The 27,528-nt window shown below is 46.2% G+C and overlaps 1 protein-coding gene and 1 non-coding gene across 3 annotated transcripts in view; one reads left to right on the top strand and one right to left on the bottom strand.

Moving 5' to 3' along the window:
* The window catches only part of LOC141075422 (A.superbus venom factor 1-like), a 248,931-nt gene that overhangs the window by 5,122 nt on the left and 216,281 nt on the right, over positions 1-27,528 (top strand). The gene's annotated exons all lie outside the window — the stretch shown is intronic.
* On the bottom strand, positions 19,529-19,601 carry TRNAK-UUU (transfer RNA lysine (anticodon UUU)). Its single transcript has one exon. It is a non-coding gene; the product is annotated as a tRNA-Lys (tRNA).

Here is a 27,528-nt window from a genome sequence, read left to right as displayed (position 1 = left end):
CAAACTCCAGATTCCCGTGGTCGTCTTAAGTAACCCCCGAGCAATCACCTCCGTCGATGGCAAACCTCTACCTGGGCTCATCACCACGGTTACCACTGAAGTAAAACTACAAATTGGCGCACTTCATTCCGAGAAGATTGCCTTTTATGTTCTGCCTCAATTATCCCACGCCATTCTCTTGGGACTACCTTGGCTTAGGCGGCATGAGCCAGTTGTCGACTGGCGCTCCGGGGAGATCTTGCGCTGGGGGCACACCTGCCATGCAAGCTGTTTACGTACCCTGGTTCATTCCCATTCTCAGCCTAGGCCAACGGATCTCCCGGGCCTTCCTGTTCCATACCACGCCTACGCTGATGTTTTCTGCAAGAGGGAGGCGGACTCCCTGCCCCCGCACCGGTCCTATGACTGCCCCATCGACCTGATTCCTGGAGCGGTTCCTCCCAGAGGTAGAACATACCCTCTTTCTCCTGCCGAGACCTCTGCCATGACGGAATATATTCATGAAAATCTGTCCAAGGGGTTTATCCGGAAGTCCTCCTCTCCTGCGGGCGCAGGTTTCTTCTTCGTCCGGAAGAAAGACGGATCACTGCGGCCTTGCATTGATTACCGGGGCCTAAACAATATCACCGTTAAAAATCATTACCCCCTTCCGTTGATTCCGGAGCTCTTTGACCGGCTGAGAGGAGCTCGGATCTTCACGAAGTTAGATCTGCAGGGAGCCTACAATTTGGTCCGGATCCGTGCTGGGGATGAGTGGAAAACGGCCTTCAATACCCGTGACAGGCATTATGAATACCTAGTCATGCCATTCGGCCTTTGCAATGCCCCCGCTGTGTTTCAAGAATTTATCAACGAGGTGTTCCGGGATCTACTCTATTCCTGTGTGGTCATCTATCTAGACGACATTCTCGTTTTCTCGCCCGATCTGTCCTCCCATCGCAAAAGCGTACGCTTGGTCTTGCACCGCCTTCGAGAGAACCAACTCTACGCCAAGATTGAGAAATGCCTTTTTGAGCAGACGTCACTGCCCTTCTTGGGATATGTCGTCACCGATTCCGGTCTAAAGATGGATCCCGAAAAACTCAGTGCGGTACTCAAGTGGCCCCGTCCAGTGGGGATTAAGGCCATCCAGCGGTTTCTTGGGTTCGCAAATTATTACCGTCAGTTCGTGCCTCATTTTTCTACGGTTACCAAACCCATCACGGCCTTGACCCGTAAGGGAACGAAGCCCAACAGCTGGTGCCCCGAAGCTGAAAACGCCTTCCAGGCTCTGAAACGTTCTTTTGCGTCAGCACCCATTTTGCATCGGCCTGTGACCAGCAGGCCCTTCGTCCTGGAAGTGGATGCCTCCTCCACTGGAGCGGGGGCAGTCCTGTCCCAGCAGGCTTCATCCGGACGGCTGGTCCCTTGCGGCTTCTTTTCTAAAGCCTTTTCACCTGCGGAGTGTAACTACTCCATTGGAGACCGAGAATTACTGGCCATTAAGATGGCCTTGGCTGAATGGCGGTATTTACTCGAGGGGGCTGTACATCCCTTCACCATCCTCACGGACCACAAGAACCTGGCTTACCTGCAGTCTGCCCAAAGACTCAATGCCCGGCAAGCCAGGTGGGCCCTGTATTTCTCCCGCTTTGACTTTCAACTTCACTTTCGACCTGGTAATAGGAACATCAAGGCCGATGCCCTTTCCAGGTCGTTACAGTCATCGGAGAGGGATGAAGTCCCATCCTATATTATCGAGCCTACTAAGATGATCACCGTGGCCCCTGTGAATTTTGCTATTCCTCCGCCTGGTAAGACTTTCGTCCCTCAAAGCAGACGTACAGAGGTGTTGGGCTGGGGGCATTCCTCCAAAATTGCTGGTCACGTTGAGACTAAAAAGACTCTCTTGCTGCTGTCCCGGTATTACTGGTGGCCCACGCTTCGCCAGGATGTGATGGACTATGTTGCCTCGTGCACGATCTGTGCCCAGAACAAGGTGGCTAGGACTTTGCCCGCCGGTCTTCTTCACCCATTGCCAGTTCCTGAGGTCCCCTGGCAGCAGATCGCCATGGATTTTGTGACTGATTTACCCCGCTCAGCTGGATGTACCACCATCTTAGTTGTAGCAGATCGTTTTTCCAAGATGGCCCACTTCATTCCCTTACCGGGACTGCCGTCCGCCCCGAAGTTGGCCGAGATCTTCATCCACCAGGTCTTCAGGCTGCATGGTCTTCCTCAGCGGATTGTGTCGGATCGGGGGGTCCAGTTCACCTCCCGCTTCTGGAGGGCTCTCTGCCGGCTTATGGGTACATCTCTCGACTTCTCCTCCGCATACCATCCTCAGACCAACGGGCAAGTGGAGCGAATTAATCAGTGTTAACCACCTTCCTACGTCACTTCTCCAACGGCCATCAGGACAATTGGGTCGCGCTCTTACCTTGGGCTGAATTCTCGCACAATAACCATCCCAGCGAATCTACCACCAAGTCACCATTTTTTGTGGTAACCGGTCAAAACCCAGGTATTCCGTTACCTTTCTCCACGTCTACAGGAGTACCCACAGCCGATTCTCTCGCTAAGGAATTCTCGCAGATTTGGAGAGAGACCAGGGACGCGCTCAAGGGTGCCAACAACCGAATCAAGAAACATGCAGACAAAAGATGGAAGGACGTGCCTCCGTACCATCCAGGTGACAAAGTCTGGCTTTCAACTCGACATATCCGTCTGAGAGTTCCCTCTTATAAGCTGAGTCCTCGGTACATTGGGCCGTTTGAAGTGATTGGACGCATTAATGAAGTGGCTTACAAACTGAGGTTGCCTGCTTCGCTCCGGGTTCCCAACGCTTTCCATGTCTCGCTCTTGAAACCCGTAGTCCTGAATCGGTTCCAACCAGTTTCCATCGTCCCTCCTTCACCTGTTATCTCGGACAACGTCTTCGAGGTCAAGGACATCTTGGCTATGAAAAGAGTCAGGGGTAAGACCCTTTTTCTTATCGATTGGGTGGGTTTTGGTCCCGAGGAAAGGTCCTGGGAGCCTCGGGAAAATATCAACGCTCCCCGGATTCTGAAAAAGTTTTTGGCCAATCTCAGCAGGGGAGGACGTAAGGAGAGGTGTACTGTGACATCGGCGGCTATGCCCGCCGATGCCCCTCCTGCAGCAGCGCGCGCCGCAGCGTTCCCTTACCTGCGCGCCCCCGTCCGGGCGCGCGCCCGTCGCCCATTCGCCCTCACGGCGGCTCCTGGCACCCGCCCCCTGTCTCGCGCACGCCCCCTCCCGCTCTCTCTCACCAGCGGTGGGCGGCGCTGAGGGGCTGGACTGGGGGACGCACTTCCGGGGTTGGTGTATTTCAGGCGTCCTCGCTGTTAGGAGGACGCCTGATGATTGTGTAGTATTCTGCACCCTCTGGCCTCTACAGTTCTCCTGTAGCTCTGCCTTCCTCTGCCTTGTCCTCCCTGCCGTCCTCGGTCTCGTCTCCCTCTCCCTCCCCAGTCTGTCCAGGCGCTGCTTCCTTCCTATCCTCTGTGCCCTTCCCTCTGTCTCCGGTCAGCCCTGGTCCGTCCTCTTGCCATTCCCCGTATTGTGTCTTCCCCTGTGCTACCGGTCCCTGCTCGTATCTCAGCCCTCTGCCTCCCCAGCCCCTTTTGTCCGTGGAGCCGTCCCTCTTGGTTCCGGCTGTCGCGCCTCCGTCCTCTGTGGTCCTGCCCCAAACGATCCCTGTATAGGGGTCGGTCTTCACCTGGCGTGCTCGGCCCAGGGGCTCCGGATCCACGATCCAGAGGGTCCACTCTCTGACGTAGTTTCTCCTAAAACATTACATTGGGTTTATTGTTTTCCTCTTTATTAAAAGCTTACGCCCGAACAGGGACTTGAACCCTGGACCCTCAGATTAAAAGAGCTATCCGGGCTCTCTACATTGATAATCTCTCTGGGTACTGTAATTCTTCCATCCCGTTACTAAATTTTGTTGCCCCTTTTTGGACTTGCTCTAGTTCCACAAAAATCATAATTTCCTGGCTTGAATTGGGCAGGCTAATCTTTGCGAAGGACATGTGAATCAAGCCGCATACAAGGTTATCCTGGAAAAACAGTTGATTCCTTCTGCTCAGGCAACGTTCCCCAACTCTGAGGACTGTTTTTTCCAGCAGAACAATGCACCATGCCACACGGCTAGGTAAACCAACGTGTGGATGAAGGAACACTAGCTCAAACCGCTGTCATGGCCAGCCCAATCTCCAAACCTGAACCCCATTGAAAACCTCTTGAATGTGAGGAAGATGGATAGTCACAAGCCATCAAACAAAGAAGAACTGCTTAAATTTTTGGACCAGGAGTGGCATAATGTCACCCAAAAGCAGTGTGAAAGACTGGTGGAAAGCATGCCAAGACACATGAAAGCTGTGATTATAAATCATGGTTATTCCACAAAATATTGATTTCTGAACTCTTCCTGAGTTAAAACATTGGTATTGCTGTTTCTAAATAAGTATGAACTTGTTTTCGTAGCATTATTTGAGGTCTGCAAGCACTGCATTTTTTTTGCTATTTTGACCATTTTTCATTTTCTGAAAATAAGTATAAGAGTATATATATAAGTATTTACATTTTGCTCAAAAATATACCTATAAAGAGAAAATTAAGACAAACTGAAAATTTTGCAGTGGTCTCTTAATTTTTGCCAGAGCTGTAGTTAGCAAGGCCGAAAAAAGACATTTGTCCATCCAGTTCAGCCTTTATTCCGTCAGAAGAAATCCCTAGATCTACGTCCTTCTAAAGAACCTAATAACTGCAAGATACAATATTGTTACGCTCCAGGAAAACATCCGGGCCTCTCTTGAACCCCTTGACTGAGTTCGCCATCCCCACCTCCTCAGACAAGGAATTCCAGATTCTCCCTGCCCTAACAGTAAAGAATCCTTTTCTATGTTGGTGGAAAAACCTTCTCTCCTCCAGACGCAGAGAATGCCCCCTTTTGACCGTCACCTTCCTTGGTTTAACCCCTTAACGACCGCCGATACGCCTTTTAACGGCGGTAATTAAGGGTACTAAAACCACAGCGCTGTTAATTCACGGCGCTGTGATTTAAGTGAATAGCGCCCCCCAGTGTCGGATTTTCTCCGGGTCTCGGCTGCCAGGGGTAGCCGAGACCCCAGAGAACATGAATCGGTCGGTTTTTACCGACCCCCGCTTTTGCGATCGCCGTTATTAACCCTATAACGGCGACCGCAAAAAAAAAAAAGCCGCGATTTTACATTTAATTTCTCTCTCCTCTGATGTGATCGCACATCAGAGGAGAGAGAAATAGGGTCCCCGATCCCCCCCCGGTACCTCTCCGTGGCCCTCCGTCCCCTCCCGGTGGTCCCACGTCCCGCCGGCATCCTCCGATGGGCGCCGCCATCTTGAAAATGGCGGGCGCATGCGCAGTGCGCCCGCCGGGAATCTGCCGGCTCCGGCTGGCAGATTCCATTCATTATTTTGATCACTATGATAAACGATCATAGTGATCAAAGTATAAAAATAGTACATAACCCCCCCGTTTATCACTCCCTTATATAGGCCAAATAATGAAATAGAGAAAATATTTTTTTTTTCAGTTTTCCATTAGGGTTAGGGTTAGGGTTAGGGTAGGGCTAGGGTTAGAGTAGGGTTAGGGCTAGGGTTAGTGTTAGGGTAGGGCTAGGGGTAGGGTTAGGGTAGGGCTAGGGTTAGGGTTAGGGTAGGGTTAGGGTTAGGGTTAGGGTTGGGCTAGGGTTAGGGCTGGGCTAGGGTTAGGGTTGGGCTAGGGTTAGGGTTGGGCTAGGGTTAGGGCTAGGGCTAGGCTAGGGTTAGGGTTAGGGTTGTGCTAGGGCTAGGGTTAGGGCTCGGGTCACGACTAGGGTTAGAATTAGGGTTAGGGCGAACTAGAATTAGGGTTAGAATTAGGATTAGGGATTAGGGTTGGGATTAGGGTTAGGGTTGGGATTAGGGTTAGGGGTGTGTTGGGGTTAGGGTTGGAGCAAGAATTGAGGGGTTTCCACTATTTGCCAACTTTGGGGGTCTAAAAATTGGGGTCTAAAAAATCACTTTTGTGGAAATAAAAAAAGACTTTTTATTTTCACGGCTCTGCGTTTATAAACTTTTGTGAAGCGCTTGGGGGTTCAAAGTGCTCACCACACATCTAGATAAGTTCATTAGGGGGTCTAATTTCCAAAATGGGGTCACTTGTGGGGGGTTTCCACTGTTTAGGCCCATCAGGGGCTCTGCAAGCGCAACATGATGCCCGCAGACCATTCCATCAAAGTCTGCATTCCAAAATGGCACTCCTTCCCTTCCGAGCTCTCCCATGCGCCCAAACAGTGGTTCCCCCCCACATATGGGGTATCGGCGTACTCAGGACAAATCGCATAACAACTGTGCGGGTATGATTTCTCCTGTTACCCTTGTAAAAATAAAAATTTGGGGGCGAAAAGATCATTTTTGTGGAAAAAAAATGGATTTTTTATTTTCACGGCTCTACGTTATAAACTTCTGTGAAGCACTTGAAGGATCAAAGTGCTCACCACACATCTAGATAAGTTCCTTAATGGGTCTAGTTTCCAAAATGGGGTCACTTGTGGGGGGTTTCCGCTGTTTAGGCCCATCAGGGGCTCTGCAAGCGCAACATGATGTCCGCAAACCATTCCATCAAAGTCTGCATTCCAAAATGGCACTCCTTCCCTTCCGAGCTCTCCCATGCGCCCAAACAGTGGTTCCCCCCCACATATGGGGTATCGGCGTACTCAGGACAAATCGCATAACAACTGTGCGGGTATGATTTCTCCTGTTACCCTTGTAAAAAATAAAAATTTGGGGGCGAAAAGATCATCTTTGTGGAAAAAAATAGATTTCTTATTTTCACGGCTCTACGTTATAAACTTCTGTGAAGCCCTTGGGGGTTCAAAGTGCTCACCACACATCTAGATAAGTTCCTTAATGGGTCTAGTTTCCAAAATGGGGTCACTTGTTGGAGATTTCCACTGTTTAGGCACATTAAGGGCTCTCCGAACGCAACATGGCATCCGATCTCAATTCCAGCCAATTCTGCGTTGAAAAAGTCAAACGGCGCTCCATCCCTTGCGAGCTCTGCCGTGTGCTGAAATAGTGGTTTACCCCCACATATAGGGTATCGGCGTATTCAGGAGAAATTGTACAACAAATTTTGTGGTTGATTTTCTCTTTTAACACTTGTGAAAATAAAAAAAATTGGTTCTGAAGTAAATTTTTTGCAAAAAAGTTAAATATTAATTTTTTCCTTCCACATTGCTTTAGTTCCTGTGAAGCACTTAAAGGGTTAATAAACTTCTTGAATGTGGTTTTGAGCACCTTGAGGGGTCTAGTGTTTAGAATGGTGCCACTTTTGGGTATTTTCTGTCATGTAAACCCCTCAAAATGACTTTAAATATGATGTGGTCCCTAAAAAAAATGGTTTTGTAAATTTTGTTGTAAAAATGAGAAATCGCTGGTCAACTTTTAACCCTTATAACTTCCTAACAAAAAAAAATTTTGCTTCCAAAATTGTGCTGATGTAAAGTAGACATGTGGGAAATGTTATTTATTAAGAAATTTGTGCGACACATCTCTCTGATTTGAGGGCATAAAAGTTTAAAGTTTTAAAATTGCAAAATTTTCAAAATTTTCGCCATATTTCCATTTTTTTCATAAATAAACACAAGACTTATCGAAGAAATTTTACCACTAATATGAAGTACAATATGTCACGAAAAAACAATCTTAGAATCAGCGGGATCCATTAAAGCGTTCCAGAGTTATAACCTCATAAAGGGACAGTGGTCAGAATTGTAAAAATTGGCCTGGTCATTAAGCTGCAAACTGGCTCTGTCGCTAAGGGGTTAAACAGATCCTCGGAGAGATATTTGTATTGTCCCCTTATATACTTATACATGGTTATGAGATCGCCCCTCAGTTGCCTCTTTTCTAGACTAAATAATACTTTTTTGCTAATCTCTCTGGGTATTGTAGTTCCTCAATCCCCTTTATTAATTTTGTTGCCCTTCTTTGTACTCGCTCTAGTTCCACACAGATCATAATTTCTTTAGACCTTTTATCAGCACACAAGTTACACCCACATTCCACCCCCATGATGACCTCATGGGAGACCAGTTGTGGGATGCCCTCAGCCCTTCAGGATTTTATGAAATTCCCAATTTATGTGATATCTTCACCCTTGATGATCGCAAAAGTTAGAGATTGCCGCCATATCTTTTATCAGGATTTAACCACTACCCAGAGACCAAACATGACATGGCTGTTGTTAGCGATCTGTCCACTATTGATTTGTGGCTTATAGGCAGGAGATACAGTTATGAAAAATATGCATCTTCTGAATATCACTATAACAGAACCTCATAATAGTGCCAAATATCGACTGAGTACCGTCACACCATATCCATGGTACATAACATTACCAGTGATCACTTGTTGCTGGTGCCAAAAAAGCAGCAAAGGAGAACATGGTCACGGCCCTGTTCTGTCAGAACTAACAGAAATCATAACCATGATATTCTCCTGAATAGTCACCATCATTTGTTTCTCTGTTTCGTTACATCCTTTAAATCTTGGGTTTATTGTTTTCCTCTTTATTAAAAGCTTACGCCCGAACAGGGACTTGAACCCTGGACCCTCAGATTAAAAGAGCTATCCGGGCTCTCTACATTGATAATCTCTCTGGGTACTGTAATTCTTCCATCCCGTTACTAAATTTTGTTGCCCCTTTTTGGACTTGCTCTAGTTCCACAAAAATCATAATTTCCAGGCTTGAGTTGGGCAGGCTAATCTTTGCGAAGGACATGTGAATCAAGCCGCATACAAGGTTATCCTGGAAAAACAGTTGATTCCTTCTGCTCAGGCAACGTTCCCCAACTCTGAGGACTGTTTTTTCCAGCAGAACAATGCACCATGCCACACGGCTAGGTAAACCAATGTGTGGATGAAGGAACACTAGCTCAAACCGCTGTCATGGCCAGCCCAATCTCCAAACCTGAACCCCATTGAAAACCTCTTGAATGTGAGGAAGATGGATAGTCACAAGCCATCAAACAAAGAAGAACTGCTTAAATTTTTGGACCAGGAGTGGCATAATGTCACCCAAAAGCAGTGTGAAAGACTGGTGGAAAGCATGCCAAGACACATGAAAACTGTGATTATAAATCATGGTTATTCCACAAAATATTGATTTCTGAACTCTTCCTGAGTTAAAACATTAGTATTGCTGTTTCTAAATAAGTATGAACTTGTTTTCGTAGCATTATTTGAGGTCTGCAAGCACTGCATTTTTTTTGCTATTTTGACCATTTTTCATTTTCTGAAAATAAGTACAAAATTTAGTGCTTGGAAATTCGAAGACATGTTGTCAGTAGAGTTGAGCGAAAAGGGTCGAAAAATTTCAAAAGTCGCCGACTTTTGGCAAAGTCGGGTTTCATGAAACGAAACCCGACCCTAGGATGAGGTCGGCCACGAGGTCGGCGACTTACGCGCCAAAGTCGCGTTTCAAAAGTTTGTTTTGCGCTCTTTTTCAGCCAATCAGGATCCACGGACACTGTGGGCAATGTGATGACATAGGCAGGGGTCACCACCATCTTTCAGAAGGGCATGCAAGTGATTGGCTTGCTTTGGTGGGCGTCACAGGGGGTATAAAAGGGCGTGCACGCCGACCGCCATCTTACTTCTGCCAATCTCAGTATAGGGAGAGGTTGCTGCTGATTCTGTAGGGAGAGCGTTAGGCAGGGAAGAAGACAAAAAAACTGCTTCTGCTGCTAGCGATTTGGCCTGCACAACACACCAGTCACTGTGTGTGCAGTGCAAGGGGAGGCTATATAGTGGTGTATCAGTGGTGTTGGTTGTTGGGCTGCCTTCTAAGGCTTCCTGACATTCCTGCATTGCTGTTTACCCACTGCTCCGCAAACTGCTTTTTTAAAAGCAATCCCAATTTTTTTTTTTTTTGTCCTGCTGAGAAGAAAAAAAAACTGCTTCTGCTGCTAGCGATTTGGCCTGTACAACACACCAGTCACTGTGTGTGCAGTGCAAGGGGAGGCTATATAGTGGTGTATCAGTTTTGTTGGTTGTTGGGCTGCCTTCTAAGGCTTCCTGACATTCCTGCATTGCTGTTTACCCACTGCTCCGCAAACTGCTTTTTTAAAAGCAATCCAATCTCCCTTATCCTCTAGTCACTTTTGTCACAGCTGTGCCATCGAGCCTGTGACATAGCGCTCAGATATCAGTGGGCCTCACACAATCCAAAAGTGTCCAGTGTCCACAAGTGTCTGCAGAAATTCAAAATCTCCCTTATCCTCTCGTCACTTTTGTCACAGCTGTGCCATCGAGCCTGTGACATAGCGCTCAGATATCAGTGGCCCTCACACAATCCAAAAGTGTCCAGTGTCCACAAGTGTCTGCAGAAATTCAAAATCTCCCTTATCCTCTAGAAAAATATTCAGGATTGAGAGTCCTCAGTAGTTGATACCTTTTAATGGCTAACCGAAAAGATGGTAATACATTGCAAGCTTTCGAGACTACTCAGGTCTCTTCATCAGGCTTGACTAATACAAAATCTGAAGTCACATATTTATGCACAATACAGCCTATATCTAGCCTGATGAAGAGACCTGAGTAGTCTCGAAAGCTTGCAATGTATTACCATCTTTTCGGTTAGCCATTAAAAGGTATCAACTACTGAGGACTCTCAATCCTGAATATTTTTCTATCCACTGGCTAACACGGTACAAAGATATACATCTTTCCTTATCCTCTAGTCACTTTGGTCACAGCTGTGCCATCGAGCCTGTCACATAGCGCTCAGATATTCATTGGGCCTCACACAATCCAAAAGTGTCCAGTGTCCACAAGTGTGTGCAGAAATTCAAAATCTCCCTTATCCTCTAGTCACTTTGGTCACAGCTGTGCCATCGAGCCTGTCACATAGCGCTCAGATATTCATTGGGCCTCACACAATCCAAAAGTGTCCAGTGTCCACAAGTGTGTGCAGAAATTCAAAATCTCCCTTATCCTCTAGTCACTTTGGTCACAGCTGTGCCATCGAGCCTGTCACATAGCGCTCAGATATTCATTGGGTCTCACACAATCCAAAAGTGTCCAGTGTCCACACGTGTGTGCAGAAATTCAAAATCTCCCTTATCCTCTCGTCACTTTTGTCACAGCTGTGCCATCGAGCCTGTGACATTGCGCTCAGATATCAGTGGGCCTCACACAATCCAAAAGTGTCCAGTGTCCACAAGTGTCTGCAGAAATTCAAAATCTCCCTTATCCTCTAGTCACTTTGGTCACAGCTGTGCCATCGAGCCTGTCACATAGCGCTCAGATATTCATTGGGCCTCACACAATCCAAAAGTGTCCAGTGTCCACAAGTGTGTGCAGAAATTCAAAATCTCCCAAATCCTCTAGTCACTTTGGTCACAGCTGTGCCATCGAGCCTGTCACATAGCGCTCAGATATTCATTGGGCCTCACACAATCCAAAAGTGTCCAGTGTCCACAAGTGTGTGCAGAAATTCAAAATCTCCCTTATCCTCTAGTCACTTTGGTCACAGCTGTGCCATCGAGCCTGTCACATAGCGCTCAGATATTCATTGGGTCTCACACAATCCAAAAGTGTCCAGTGTCCACAAGTGTGTGCAGAAATTCAAAATCTCCCTTATCCTCTTGTCACTTTTGTCACAGCTGTGCCATCGAGCCTGTGACATAGCGCTCAGATATCAGTGGCCCTCACACAATCCAAAAGTGTCCAGTGTCCACAAGTGTCTGCAGAAATTCAAAATCTCCCTTATACTCTTGTCACTTTTGTCACAGCTGTGCCATCGAGCCTGTGACATAGCTCTCAGATATCAGTGGGCCTCACACAATCCAAAAGTGTCCAGTGTCCACAAGTGTCTGCAGAAATTCAAAATCTACCTTATCCTCTCGTCACTTTTGTCACAGCTGTGCCATCGAGCCTGTGACATAGCGCTCAGATATCAGTGGCCCTCACACAATCCAAAAGTGTCCAGTGTCCACAAGTGTCTGCAGAAATTCAAAATCTCCCTTATCCTCTCGTCACTTTTGTCAAAGCTGTGCCATCGAGCCTGTCACATAGCGCTCAGATATCAGTGGGCCTCACACAATCCAAAAGTGTCCAGTGTCCACAAGTGTCTGCAGAAATTCAAAATCTCCCCTGTCCTATAGACACCTTGTACCTTGTTTTACATTACTATATAGTTTGTTGTATTTTGTCTACATTTCTACCAAAAATGAGGAAGGCTGGTGGAAGAGGCCGTGGAATTGGGCGGGGGTTGGCAGCTGGTAATGATGGTGTTGGTGGTGGATCTGATGGTAGTGGCAAGAGCAAAATAGGACCGAATGCAGGAGGTGTTGAGCCTGCGTCATCGTCTGGCTACATAAGGCCTCGAACGCTTAGTTTTCTAGGAGTTGGCAAACCGCTTTTAAAGCCAGAGCATCAGGAAAAAGTTTTGTCTTACATTGCTGACTCAGCCTCCAGCTCTATCGCCTCCTCTTCTTCAGTTGTAAAAAGTAAAAGCACTGAGTCGTCATTGGAGGCTCATGTTCATGAACCACACCTTTCCTTGTGTCCTTCACCCCAACCAAGATTGAAGGATGACGCAGGCCATACTACTGATTACTCCATGGAGCTGTTTTCACATACCATGCCTGGATTATCAAGTCAAATGGTGAATTACCCAGGCCAAGATGAATCTGACATGGAGTGCACTGATGCACAGCCGCTGATGGATGATTCTGCTGGTACATTCACTCAGAGCACTACATTGTCCTCGCAGTGTACAGAGCCAGATTCTGACCCTGATGAGACTCAGGTGCCCCTTCCCGCACACTATACCACCATACACGGTGACACAGAGGAAGGTGCACATGACATAGAAGAGGAGGTGATGGATGACCCAGTTGTTGACCCAGATTGGCATCCATTGGGGGAAGAGGGTGCTGCTTCCAATAGCTCAGATGAGGAGCATCCACAGCAGACATCGACATCGCAACAGCTGTTATCTGGCAGGCCCGGAGCACTCCAAAGACAGGTTCCAAACATCAAAAGAGTTGCTGGACAGCTTGTCCAGAGGGTCAAAAGATCACTGCGTGCTAGGCCGCAAAATGTCTGCCAAAGTAGGAAGAGTGCAGTGTGGCACTTTTTTGAACAAAATCCTCATGATCAGGCCAAGGTTATCTGCAAGAAGTGCGCAAAGACCTTTAGCCGAGGGAAAAATCTGAAAAATTTGAATACCAGTTGCATGCTTAGACATTTAACCAGCATGCACTTGCAAGCGTGGACACAACACCAAACCTCAAGTGCCATATGTGCAACTGATCACAACGAAGGTAGTCAGCAACGCTACATTGTTTCCCCCACTGTAAGCCCACCGGTTAGCACAGCAGCAATTGTTGAGGTGTCGTTGCAAGGCCACAGCAGTCAGGGAATCCCACTGTTATATCAACGAAAGACTGATTCTAGGCCATCAGAAAGAACACCAACTCCATCACCATCATCAACCCTCTCTCAGTCCGCCCTGTCCACCGCTACTTCCACCATATGCAGCTCTCAAGTCCAGCTCACCCTCCCAGACACTATGAGTAGGTCAAGAAAGTACTCAGTCTCTCATCCGCGTACACTGGGTTTGAACGCCCAACATTGCCAAACTAATCTCGTTTGAGATGATGCCCTTTCGGTTGGTGGAAAGCACAGCTTTCCGCGAACTCATGGCCTATGCAGTACCACGCTATGACCTACCCAGTCGCCACTTCTTCTCTCGCAAAGCCATCCCAGCCCTCCACCATCATGTGAAAGACCGCATTGTCCATGCACTCAAGCAGTCAGTGAGCGGAAAGGTGCACCTCACAACTGATGCATGGTCCAGTCGGCATGGCCAGGGCCGTTACGTGTCCATCACTGCGCACTGGGTTAATGTGGATGCAGGGTCCACAGGGGACAGCGGTGGTGGGACAGTGCTGCCTAGCCCACGGTATAGGAAACAGTTGGCTGTAGGCGTTCGACCCTCCTCCTCCTCCTCCTCCAGAAGCGAAAGCTTGTCCACAGAGCGCAGTCATACGAGCACTCCATCTGCAGCTGCCACTGTTGCACACGATGTGTCCCCCTATCGAGCAGCTAGTGGAAAGCGTCAGCAGGCTGTGTTGCAGATGATGTGTTTGGGCAACAGACACACCGCCGAGGTGCTGGCCGAGTACTTGAAGCGACAAACTGAGTCATGGCTGGGCAGTGTACATCTTGAGGCAGGCAAGGCAGTTAGTGATAACGGCCGTAATTTTGTGGCAGCCATAGCCCTTTCAAAACTCAGCCATATACCTTGCTTGGCTCACACCTTGAACCTGGTGGTGCAGTGCTTCCTCAAAAATTATCCGGAGTTAACAGCCCTGCTCCAGAAGGTGCGAAGACTGTGCGCGCACATCCGCCGGTCGCCTGTACACTCCGTTCGTATGCAGAAGCTGCAGCGATTGCTCCACCTTCCCAACCACCACCTCATTATCGACATTGCAACAAGGTGGAACTCCACCCTGCACATGGTGGAGCGGCTGTGCGAGCAGAGGCAGGCCATAATGCATTTGTGGGAGGATACACGGCCAGGCACTTTGAGAGCAGACATGGAGTTGACAGGTGTGCAGTGGTCGAAGCTGAGAGACCTCTGTAAAGTCCTCAGTGTTTTGAGGAATGCACACGGCTGGTAAGCGCAGACGACGCCATCCTAAGCATGAGCATCCCACTTATGCGTCTGCTCATGCAAACTTTGACGCACCTTAAGGAGCAGGCGTCTGCAGCCAATGATTGATGAGGAGGAAGAGGAGGAGGGAATCCTTGATGACATTCAGCCATTGTCTGCTCAGGGACCTCTCCTGGACGAGGTGGAGGAAGAAGAGGAGGAGGAGGAGGATGATGGGGATGATTACTTAGGGGAGGAGGATGCATCTCGTGGGGCAAGTGAAAATGTTGGCGTGGCAAGGTCTGGTACAGGGTTTGTGCGTGACTGGAGGGATGTGGATTTGCCAGAAAGTGCTCCTCCAACCAGCACTCGCAGTGCATCATTGACACCGGGAACATTGGCCCACATGTCAGATTATGCCTTGCAGATCCTAAAAAGGGACCCACGCATTGCCAAAATGATGAACGATGACGACTACTGGTTGGCCAGCATCCTGGATCCACGCTATAAAGGCAAATTACAAAACATCATGCCACAGGAGAACCTTGACCTAATATTGGCTAATAAACAAGCAACTCTGGTAAATCGGTTGCTTGAGGCATTCCCAGCACACAGCAGCGGTGATGGTTCTCACACGAGCCGTACGGGCCGGGGGCAGCTTGGCAGAGGTGTTCGTGGTGCACACAGCAGAAGTGGCATTGGAGACAGGGGTTTCATGACAATGTTGTGGACTGATTTTTCAAATACCGCTCACACAACTGGTAATACTGCATCGATGGAAAGTGACAGGAGACAGCAGTTGTCAACTATGGTTACAAACTACTTTTCCTCCCATATCGATGTTCTCCCACACAGGTCATTCCCCTTTGACTATTGGGCCGCTAAACTGGACACCTGGCCTGAATTGGCACAATATGCCTTACAGGAGCTCGCTTGCCCAGCTGCAAGTGTGCTATCGGAAAGAGTCTTCAGTGCAGCTGGATCAATCCTGACAGAAAAAAGGACCCGTCTGTCAACCCAAAATGTGGATGATCTAACCTTCATTAAAATGAACCACGCATGGGTTTCCAAGGATTTTGTCCCACCTTCCCCTGATGACACATAGGGTGACAGAAAAATGGCTTGCTTTGGTCCACCTCTTCCTGGGACTTGACCTATTTCACCTTTTGCATCAGCTGAATGTCCAACATCAACATATGCCACTTTCTAAAACTCCCTAACTGTGCTGCCTCCCCCCCCATGGCCGGGGTCACCACCTAGCGCACGACACCGTGCGAGTGCCGTTGCCCTGGACAGGTGGGTAGGCCGACTCTTGGGCGCGGGCACTGGCACAGGGTCCTTCATAGTGCAATCAAGTGTCTCTGACGGTGGTGGTGCACACCCGCCGTCAGACACACCGCCGTACTATGAGGGGCCCAGTGCCAGTACCGACGCCCACGAGTGGGCCCCCCTTGCTTGGGCAGGGCCCCAGCATTTGCAATCTTTACCTCTCTCTGCTCCTCCACTGTGTAGTCTGGGCCGTCAAATCCATACTGTGCCTGACACCGTCTGAGCCTGCCTCCTGATGTATAGACATATATTTTGAATGTGTACGCTATCCATACATGTTATCTGGGGATACGGTACCCTTTCTAACCTTTGTGCAATCACGTGCAATCCATACTGGGCCTAACACCATCTGAGCCTGCCTCCTGATGTATAGACATATATTTTGAATGTGTACGCTATCCATACATGTTATCCGGGGAAACGGTACCCTTTCTAACCTTTGTGCAATCCATACTGGGCCTAACACTGTCTTCCTGCCTCCTGATGTATAGACATATATTTTGAATGTGTACGCTATCCATACATGTTATCTGGGGATACGGTACCCTTTCTCACCTTTGTGCAATCACGTGTAATCCATACTGGGCGTGAGAACGGCTGGCGAGCTGTTAAGCAAGCTACAGCACCTGTGGTTTGCACACGTAAGTTTTTCATTTTTTTCAGAAATGACGGTTAGGCCTAATTCCGGAACTGCGGTTGACCTGCACTTACTGGGAAATCATTGTTCGCGGGTAATAATTGTAATCAGTGATCCCCATCACTAACGTTGTTCAGCGGGTTATCTGCACCTGTAAGCGACAAACGCTGGCCTTTTCAGTGTAGCGCACATGCAGCCACGGACATGTAAGGGCATGACACACCAGTTATTGGCCAATCTCATGTGCCAGAGCCTCACGTGTCCCTCTAGTAAGCCGGACTCGGACCGCGGGGCATGACGGAGTCTCGTTCGTTAACGGAATTAAGCTTGCAATGTGTGCATCTGTTCTGTAGCTGGCATGGTTGAGGTTTGCCAGGTGGAGTCGAATTTAACCGTAGGCTCCACTCCTGGTGGTGCCCTTCTGGACATTCCTTTAAGGTTCAGCTTTGCAACCATACTGCCCACGTAAAACAAACACTTTGCCTTCATGAACGCTGTTTGGAGGGTCATGACTCGTGGGAATAACGCCGCCCAATCAGTTAACCTGCTAGAGAGATCGTTCGTTGCTCCCAAGCATGACATCACACTCCCTAGGAAGAAGGTAATGCCACTGTGGCGACCGTACTCCTGGGGGCGACACAAGTGCACTGATGCCCAGCCACTGCTCGATGAATCTGCTGGTACATTGACCCAGACCACTACATTCCCCTCGCACGCTACACGACCTGAATCTGACCCTGATGAAACACAGGTTACCCTTCCCATATACAGTTCCATCTTACACGGTGACAAAGAGGAAGCTGCAGATGAAAGTGCAGGTTCGGCCCACCCGCCATCAGACACACCACCGTACTATCAGGGGCCCTGTGCCAGTGCCGTCGCCAACGAGTGGGCCCCCCCTGCTTGCTCAGGATCACAGCACTTGCAAAGTTGAAATACTGTGCAGTGAGATGGAAGATGGGGACGACGAGGAGTCCAGACAAGTACAGGGATTCCCTAGCGAGGAGACTTATTTGATTGTTTTCAATGTTGGGACAGCAATTTTTGGGGAGCACTATACTCTGGAGAATGATAGATGGGGCCCACCATACACTGGAACATTCCAAAGGTGGACATCAGACACTGGAGCAGCATTTACAGGGCCCATTATACACTAGAGCATTAGAAATGGGGCCCATTATGTTTGGAGCATTATTTGGGCCCATAAGACAGTGGAGCTTCATCCATGGGGACCAACATATACTGTAGCATTATGTGGAGCTCATCATATACTGTTTCAAACATTATATGGGACCAATGATTTTGTATGGAGAAATAGATGGGCCTCGTCATGAGATGTAAAAAGTGAGGTATTTTTCATTGTACTATACCGCTATTTCTCTGCCGTATCGGAGCATGATGAGTTGTGGTATGTGTTAAAGGGGCGCTCTTTCGCCCAGGGCACATGAAAACCTGCAGCCAGCCCTCCCCCCCCACAACTTTAGCCAAATAGCCCCCATTTTTCAGTGCGTAACTTGTATTATGAAGTTAATTAAGGTTGACAAGCTTAAGTAAGAAGAATTGATGCTTTTGGCATTCAAATGGGCACTGTAGGTGTGTTTCCTGTCCTCCTCTCACTGCCGACTTTTATTCCCCATTGACTTACATTGGGTTTCGTGTTTCGGGACGACCCCGACTTTTCCCTATAATCGGACGATCTTGCTCGACCCTACTTTTGGAAAAGTCGGGTTTCATGAAACGAAACGCGACCCTAAAAAACCAAAAGTCGCTCAACTCTAGTTGTCAGTAGTTTATAGAATATAAGAGCAATTTACATTTTGCTCAAAAATATACCTATAAAGAGAAAATTAAGACAAACAGAAAATTTTGCAGTGGTCTCTTAATTTTTGCCAGAGCTGTAGTTAGCAAGGCCGAAAAAAGACATTTGTCCATCCAGTTCAGCCTATATTCCGTCAGAATAAATCCCCAGATCTACGTCCTTCTAAAGAACCTAATAACTGCAAGATACAATATTGTTACGCTCTAGGAAGACATCCGGGCCTCTCTTGAACCCCTTGACTGAGTTCGCCATCCCCACCTCCTCAGACATGGAATTCCAGATTCTCCCTGCCCTAACAGTAAAGAATCCTTTTCTATGTTAGTGGAAAAACCTTCTCTCCTCCAGACGCAGAGAATGCCCCCTTGTGACCGTCACCTTCCTTGGTATAAACAGATCCTCGGAGAGATATTTGTATTGTCCCCTTATATACTTATACATGGTTATGAGATCGCCCCTCAGTTGCCTCTTTTCTAGACTAAATAATACTTTTTTGCTAATCTCTCTGGGTATTGTAGTTCCTCAATCCCCTTTATTAATTTTGTTGCCCTTCTTTGTACTCGCTCTAGTTCCACACAGATCATAATTTCTTTAGACCTTTTATCAGCACACAAGTTACACCCACATTCCACCCCCATGATGACCTCATGGGAGACCGGTTGTGGGATGCCCTCAGCCCTTCAGGATTTTATGAAATTCCCAACTTAGTGATATCTTCACCCTTGATGATCGCAAAAGTTAGAGATTGCCGCCATATATTTTATTGGGATTTTACTACTACCCAGAGACCAAACATAACATGGCTGTTGTTAGCGATCTGTCCACTATTGATTTGTGGCTTATAGGCAGGAGATACAGTTATGAAAAATATACATCTTCTGAATATCACTATAACAGAACCTCATAATAGTGCCAAATATCGACTGAGTACCGTCACACCATATCCATGGTACATAACATTACCAGTGATCACTTGTTGCCCTGTTCTGTCCGAACTAACAGAAATCATAACCATGATATTCTCCCTGAATAGTTGCCATCATTTATTAAAAGCTTACGCCCGAACAGGGACTTGAACCCTGGACCCTCAGATTAAAAGTCTGATGCTCTACCGACTGAGCTATCCGAGCTCTCTACATTGATAATCTCTCTGGGTACTGTAATTCTTCCATCCCGTCACTATATTTTGTTGCCCCTTTTTGGACTTGCTCTAGTTCCACAAAAATCATAATTTCCAGGCTTGAATTGGGCAGGTTAATCTTTGCGAAGAACATGTGAATCAAGCCGCATACAAGGTTATCCTGGAAAAACAGTTGATTCCTTCTGCTCAGGCAATGTTCCCCAACTCTGAGGACTGGTTTTTCCAGCAGAACAATGCACCATGCCACACGGCTAGGTAAACCAATGTGTGGATGAAGGAACACTAGCTCAAATCGCTGTCATGGCCAGCCCAATCTCCAAACTTGAACCCCATTGAAAACCTCTTGAATGTGAGGAAGATGGATAGTCACAAGCCATCAAACAAAGAAGAACTGCTTAAATTTTTGTACCAGGAGTGGCATAATGTCACCCAAAAGCAGTGTGAAAGACTGGTGGAAAGCATGCCAAGACACATGAAAGCTGTGATTAAAAATCATGGTTATTCCACAAAATATTGATTTCTGAACTCTTCCTGAGTTAAAACATTAGTATTGTTGTTTCTAAATAAGTATGAACTTGTTTTCGTAGCATTATTTGAGGTCTGCAAGCACTGCATTTTTTTTTGCTATTTTAACCATTTTTCATTTTCTGAAAATAAGTACAAAATTTAGTGCTTGGAAATTCGAAGACATGTTGTCAGTAGTTTATAGAATATAAGAGCAATTTACATTTTGCTCAAAAATATACCTATAAAGAGAAAATTAAGACAAACTGAAAATTTTGCAGTGGTCTCTTAATTTTTGCCAGAGCTGTAGTTAGCAAGGCCGAAAAAAGACATTTGTCCATCCAGTTCAGCCTATATTCCGTCAGAAGAAATCCCCAGATCTACGTCCTTCTAAAGAACCTAATAACTGCAAGATACAATATTGTTACGCTCTAGGAAGACATCCGGGCCTCTATTGAACCCCTTGACTGAGTTCGCCATCCCCACCTCCTCAGACAAGGAATTCCAGATTCTCCCTACCCTAACAGTAAAGAATCCTTTTCTATGTTAGTGGAAAAACCTTCTCTCCTCCAGACGCAGAGAATGCCCCCTTGTGACCGTCACCTTCCTTGGTATAAACAGATCCTCGGAGAGATATTTGTATTGTCCCCTTATATACTTATACATGGTTATGAGATCGCCCCTCAGTTGCCTCTTTTCTAGACTAAATAATACTTTTTTGCTAATCTCTCTGGGTATTGTAGTTCCTCAATCCCCTTTATTAATTTTGTTGCCCTTCTTTGTACTCGCTCTAGTTCCACACAGATCATAATTTCTTTAGACCTTTTATCAGCACACAAGTTACACCCACATTCCACCCCCATGATGACCTCATGGGAGACCGGTTGTGGGATGCCCTCAGCCCTTCAGGATTTTATGAAATTCCCAACTTAGTGATATCTTCACCCTTGATGATCGCAAAAGTTAGAGATTGCCGCCATATATTTTATCGGGATTTTACTACTACCCAGAGACCAAACATAACATGGCTGTTGTTAGCGATCTGTCCACTATTGATTTGTGGCTTATAGGCAGGAGATACAGTTATGAAAAATATGCATCTTCTGAATATCACTATAACAGAACCTCATAATAGTGCCAAATATCGACTGAGTACCGTCACACCATATCCATGGTACATAACATTACCAGTGATCACTTGTTGCCCTGTTCTGTCCGAACTAACAGAAATCATAACCATCCTTTGTTTCGTTACATCCTTTAAATCTTGGGTTTATTGTTTTCCTCTTTACGCCCGAACCCTGGACCCTCAGATTAAAAGTCTGATGCTCTACCAACTGAGCTATCCGCGCTCTCTACATTGATAGTCTCTCTGGGTAATGTAATTCTTCCATCCCGTTACTAAATTTTGTTGCCCCTTTTTGGACTTGCTCTAGTTCCACAAAAATCATCATTTCCAGGCTTGAATTGGGCAGGTTAATCTTTGCGAAGGACATGTGAATCAAGCCGCATACAAGGTTTCTCTCTTGTTCTCTGGTCACCTTTCTTCTTTACTTCACCACAGCCCAGCTCAGTACTACAGTCAAGTTGACAAGAGTCCTATACTCAACCCATAGTTCCACGTAATTTTTCCCTTAGGTGGCTACTTTGCCACTATGACCATTGCTTATCTCTTCTGTATCTGATGCTCTGGAACTCCTGCCTGGGAACTCTCTTCGTTTTCTATACTATGTCCTATCAAAACCCTTTTGCAACCATTCACGTGTTCTTCAAGGGGGAAACACGGGCAGCATTTCCATCTCCTTACACAGGAGAGAGAGAAGCAAGAAGAGGTGCAGGAGCAAAAAAAAAAAAAAAACTTCACCAAACATGTTAGGGCAGGTTAGGACAGGATATGGGTTGAACTAGATGGACTTAAAGTCGTCCTTCAACCTTAATAACTATGTTACTATGTTACTATGTAAATTTAGGAAAACAATGGCATTTACACCAAGTAAAAAAAAAGATATTAATGTCAAGTGACAGATTTTCTTTAAAATGGGAGGTCCACCTTATCCTTATTTTAACAGACATCTTGAGGGCACGGTTTTGTGGCATTACTAATACTGATGTATTACAATACCGTAGTTACGACACAAGTCAATTATCAGAACAGTCAGTATAATTCTGTGTATAGTTAAAGTTCAGTGCATCATCCATGGTATCTTACCAGCAGAATGTGAAATGTCCCCAGTGACTTCTCCTCAATGGTTACAGTACCTCACTCTATACGATAGTTATTTTGGAACTATACAAGAATGCATGGCACTGTTATGTGTGCTGTTCTCTATGGAGTAGACACGATATATGGTGTTAAGACAAAAGCACTGTGTCGGAGACTTATGTAGGTACTACATGGCACTATAATGAAAGCATTCTCTAAAAATATTATGTGAGTCCAGTATAGTTATGCACATTATTAGTACTGTATGGTCCAATTTTTAGACAATGTAAGAAATAGATATAGGGAAAACATCATGGTAATTTCTGTTTCCTTTTCCTTTATTTAAAAAGAAAAGAAAATTAAAGAAGTTGTCCACAACTTTAACATTGATAGCCTATTTTTGGAGTGCGACACCCTGCAGCCCTGCCGATCATCTGTTCACGGTGTCAGCTGCAGTTGGAACTGATCAGTTACGGCTGCACAAGACAGCTCCGTCTACAGTGTAGTGGCCGCGACTTGGTACTGCACATCCAGTCCCCTATTCAAATTAATAGAGGGTGGATGTGCAATATCCGACTGCAGCTACTATAGAGTTGATGGAGCAGTGCTGTGCAGCTCCGTAACTGGTCATTTCCGGCCACTGCCGACACCAAAAACAGCTGATCGGCATGGGTGCAGGGTTTAGCACACACGCCGATCAGACATTGACAACTTATCCCAGTGATGGCCAAACTTTTGAGCTCGGTGTGTCAAAATTAGTAAAAAAAAGAGCAAATGAGAAATTTCTCCCGGTGAACTGTGGTAAACTCACCTCTGCACCGTGAGACTTTTTCTCACTGTGCTAGAAGTGATCTCATCGAGTTCCACACAGTTCAGGGGCCTGGCTGGGAATGCAGCCCCAGTGACCTGCGGTAAGCTCGATGTTGTTACCGCTGCTCGCTGATTCTGAGCTTATAGAAACTCATTCACCAGTGGTTCTCAGCCTGGACAATCGCAACTTGGTACCGTCCAGGTTGAAAACTATTTATTCCCCAGACATGGATTATGGCATGGGACAGAACGATGGATGGGTGAGGGTTACAGTTGTTTTTTACTTTTGTTTTCTTACAGAAGACGAGGGCTTCAATGGAATGTGTGTTAGGTGAGTATAACTGTGTTTGTTACTTTTAAATAAAAAAAGGAAAAGTGTGGATTATTTATTCTGACTCTGCCTTCTTTTACTATATAACTAAAGGATTAGTAATGGAAAAGTGTCTTATAGATGCCTCTCCATTACTAAGCTGTCAGCTTGATGTCACCAGACAATACAAAGGTGACATCAACCCCACAAATATGAACCCCACTTGCCACCGTTACAGGGCAAGTTGGAATAGCCAGGAAAAATGCCAGAATTGTCCCATCTAATAGATGTAACTTTTCTGGGCGGCTGTGGGTTGCTATTTTTAGGCTGGGGGACCAATATCCTTGTCCGCTTACCAGCCTGAGAATATCAGCCCCCAGGTGTCTGCTTTAGCAAGACTGGTTGTCAAATATGGGGGAACCCCATGTATTTTGTAAGTTATTTATTTAAATAATTAACCCCTTAACCCCCAAGGGTGGTTTGCACATTCATAACCGGGCCAATTTTTACAATTCTGACCACTGTCCCTTTATGAGGTAATAACTCTGAAACGCTTCCATGGATCCCGGATTCTGACAGTGTTTTATTGTGACATATTGTACTTCATGTTAGTGGTAAAATTTCATTCAAATAACTTGCGTTTATTTGTGAAAAAAATGGAAATTTGGCAAAAATTTTGAAAATTTCGCAATTTTCCAAATTTGAATTTTTATGCCCTTAAATCACAGAGATATGGCACACAAAAAACTTAATAAGTAACATTTTCCACATGTTTACTTTGCATCAGCACAATTTTGGAACCAAATTTTTTTGTTAGGAAGTTTTAAGGGTTAAAAGTTGACCAGCGATTTCTCATTTTTGCAACACCATTTTATTTTTGCGGACCACATCACATTTAAAGTCAATTTGAGGGGTCTATATGATAGAAAATTTCCAAAATTGACACCATTCTAAAAACTGCACCCCTCAAGGTGCTCAAAACCACATTCAAGAAGTTTATTAACCCTTCAGGTGCTTCACAGGAATTTTTTGAATGTGAAAAAATGAATGAACATTTAACTTTTTTTCACAAAAAAATTATTTCAGGTCCAATTTTTTTTATTTTACCAAGGGTAACAGGAGAAATTAGACTGCAAAAGTTATTGTGCAATTTGTTCTGAGTACGCTGATACCTGATATGTGGGGGAACCACTGTTTCGGCGCATGGCAGAGCTCAGAAGGGAAGGAGCGCCGTTTGACTTTTTCAATGCAAAATTTCTGGCTGGAATTCAGATCGGACGCCATGTCACGTTTGGAGAGCCCTTCATGTACCTAAACAGTGGAAATCCCCCACAAGTGACCCCATTTTGGAAACTAGACCCCCAAGGAACTTATCTAGATATGTGGTGAGAACTTTAAACCCATAAGGGCTTCACAGAAGTTTACAACGAATAGCCGTACAATTAAAAAATCATATTTTTTCCACAAAAATGATCTTTTCACCCCAAATTTTTATTTTCCCAAGGGTAAGAGGACCCTAAAAGTTATTGTGCAATTTGTCCTGAGTACGCTGATACCCCATATGTGGGTGTAAACGACTATTTGGGCGCATGGCAGCGCTCAGAAGGGAAGCAGCGCCGTATGACTTTTTTGGCTGGAATTGAGATCGGACACCATGTCGCGTTTGGAAAGCCCCTGATGCACCAAAACAGTGGAAACCCCCACCAATGACACCATTTTGGAAACTAGACCCCCCAAGGAACTTATGAAGATGAGTGGTGAGAACTTTGAACCTCCAAGGGCTTCACAGAAGTTTATAACGTACATCCGTACAATTAAAAAATCACATTTTTTCCACAAAAATGATCTTTTCACCCCCAGTTTTTATTTTTCCAAGGGTAACAGGACCCCAAAAGTTATTGTGCAACTTGTCCTGAGTACGCTGTAACCCCATATGTGGGGGTAAACCACTATTTGGGCACATGGCAGAGCTCGGAAGGGAAGCAGCGCCATTTGACTTTTTTGGCTGGAATTGGGATTGGATGCCATGCCACGTTTGGAAAGCCCCTGATGTGCCTAAACAGTGGAAACCCCCCACAAATGACACCATTTTGGAAACTAAACCCCCTAAGGAACTTATCTAGATGTGTGGTGAGCACATTGAAACCAACAGTGCTTCATAGAGGCTTATAATGCCCGGGCATGAAAATAAAAAAAATATATTTTTTCCACTAACATGATCTTTTAGTCCCCAATTTTTCATTTTCCCAAGGGTAACAGGAGAAATTGGACCCCAAAAGTTGTTGTCCAATTTGTCCTAAGTACCCTGATACCCCATATGTGGGAGAAAACTACTGTGTGGGCACACGTCGGGGCTCGGAAGGGACGTAGTGACGTTTTGGAATGCAGACTTTGATGGAATGGTCTGGGGGTGTCATGTTGCCTTTGGAGAGCCCCTGATGTACCTAAACAGTGGAAACCCCCCACAAGTGACCCCATTTTGGAAACTAGACCACCTAAGGAACTTATCTAGATGTGTGGTGAGCACTTTGAACCCCCAGTGCTTCACAGAAGTTTATAACACCAGGGTGTGAAAATAAAAAAATCATATTCTTTCCCACAAACATGATCTTTTAGTCCCCAATTGTTTAATTTCCCAAGGGTACCCGGAGAAATTGGACCCCAAAAGTTGTTGTCCAATTTGTCCTGAGTACTCTGATACCCTATATGTGGGAAAAAAACTACTGTATGGGCACACGTCGGGGCTCGGAAGGGAAGTAGTAGTGACGTTTTGGAATGCAGTCTTTGATGGAATGGTCTGCGGATGTCATGTTGCCTTTGGAGAGCCCCTGATGTACCTAAACAGTGGAAACCCCCCACAAGTGACCCCATTTTGGAAACTAGGCCACCTAAGGAACTTATCTAGATGTGTGGTGAGCACTTTGAACCCCCAAGTGCTTCACAGAAGTTTATAACGTCCTGGCGTGAAAATAAAAAAATCATATTTTTTCCACAAACATGATCTTTTAGTCCCCAATTTTTTTATTTTCCCAAGGGTAACAGGAGAAATTGGACCCCAACAGTTGTTGTCCAATTTGTCCTGAGTACGCTGATACCCCATATGTGGGAGAAAACTAGTGTATGGGCACACGTCGGGGCTCGGAAGGGAAGTAGTGACGTTTTGGAATGCAAACTTTGATGGAATGGTTTGTGGGTGTCATGTCGCGTTTGGAGAGCCTCTGATGTGCCTAAACTGTTGAAACTCCCCACAAAAGTGACCCCATTTTGGAAACTAGACCCCCCTCGGAACTTATCTAGATGTGTGGTGAGCACTTTGAACCCCCAAGTGCTTCACAGAAGTTTATAATGTCCGGGCATGAAAATAAAAAAATCATATTTTTTTCCACAAAAATGATGTTTTTGCCCCCAATTTTTTATTTTCCTAAGGGTAACAGGAGAAAATGGACCCCAAAAGTTGTTTTGCAATTTGTCCTGAGTAGGCTGATGTTAGGAACGGCAGAAAGCACTAAATAAAAATAAATAATAAAGTGCGTTCGCCGCTCGGGGTCCACCGTGCAGTAGGTGTTACACCGCTGCTAGGTAATGACAGAGGAGCAATATCGCGGTATGATGCGCACGGGTTCAACTTCACCTGGAGTGCGCAGAGCGGGCTCTGTTCACACACAGAGGTGCCACAACAAAAACATACAAAATGCTGAACCTGTTAAAGACACAGACCTCAGGTAAATGCACACATGGTATCTGGTCACAGGAGCAGGACCCAAGACAGAGGAGTTGCGTCCCTCTAGACCTACCGTGTGTGCAGCGTCGCTTCTGCGAACGCCAAGAAGGGCTTCAACTGCAGCGTGGCGTAGGACACTGACGCTCGACGACAAAGCCAGAAAGCAAGCGCAATGTCGGACGCTAGGGTAGTGGTGCGGTGTGCACAGTGGCTCAAGGCTTGCCACTGACTGGCGCTGACTGCTAAACTAATTCCCTATCCACATGCGTAATATCAGAGGGAAGGGGTTTTATAATGAGTCAGTCACCAGAACCATACATCTGTCACCATTCACACATAGCAAGTATAGTCTATACTAGCGCATGGCC

This window comes from Dendrobates tinctorius, unplaced genomic scaffold, assembly GCF_039654945.1.
Source record: "Dendrobates tinctorius isolate UK_male_01 unplaced genomic scaffold, ASM3965494v1 ptg000351l, whole genome shotgun sequence".
Classification (NCBI taxonomy): domain Eukaryota; kingdom Metazoa; phylum Chordata; class Amphibia; order Anura; family Dendrobatidae; genus Dendrobates; species Dendrobates tinctorius.
The sequence above is the reverse complement of the archived record's forward strand: the minus strand, read 5'-3'. Positions and strand labels throughout refer to the sequence as shown.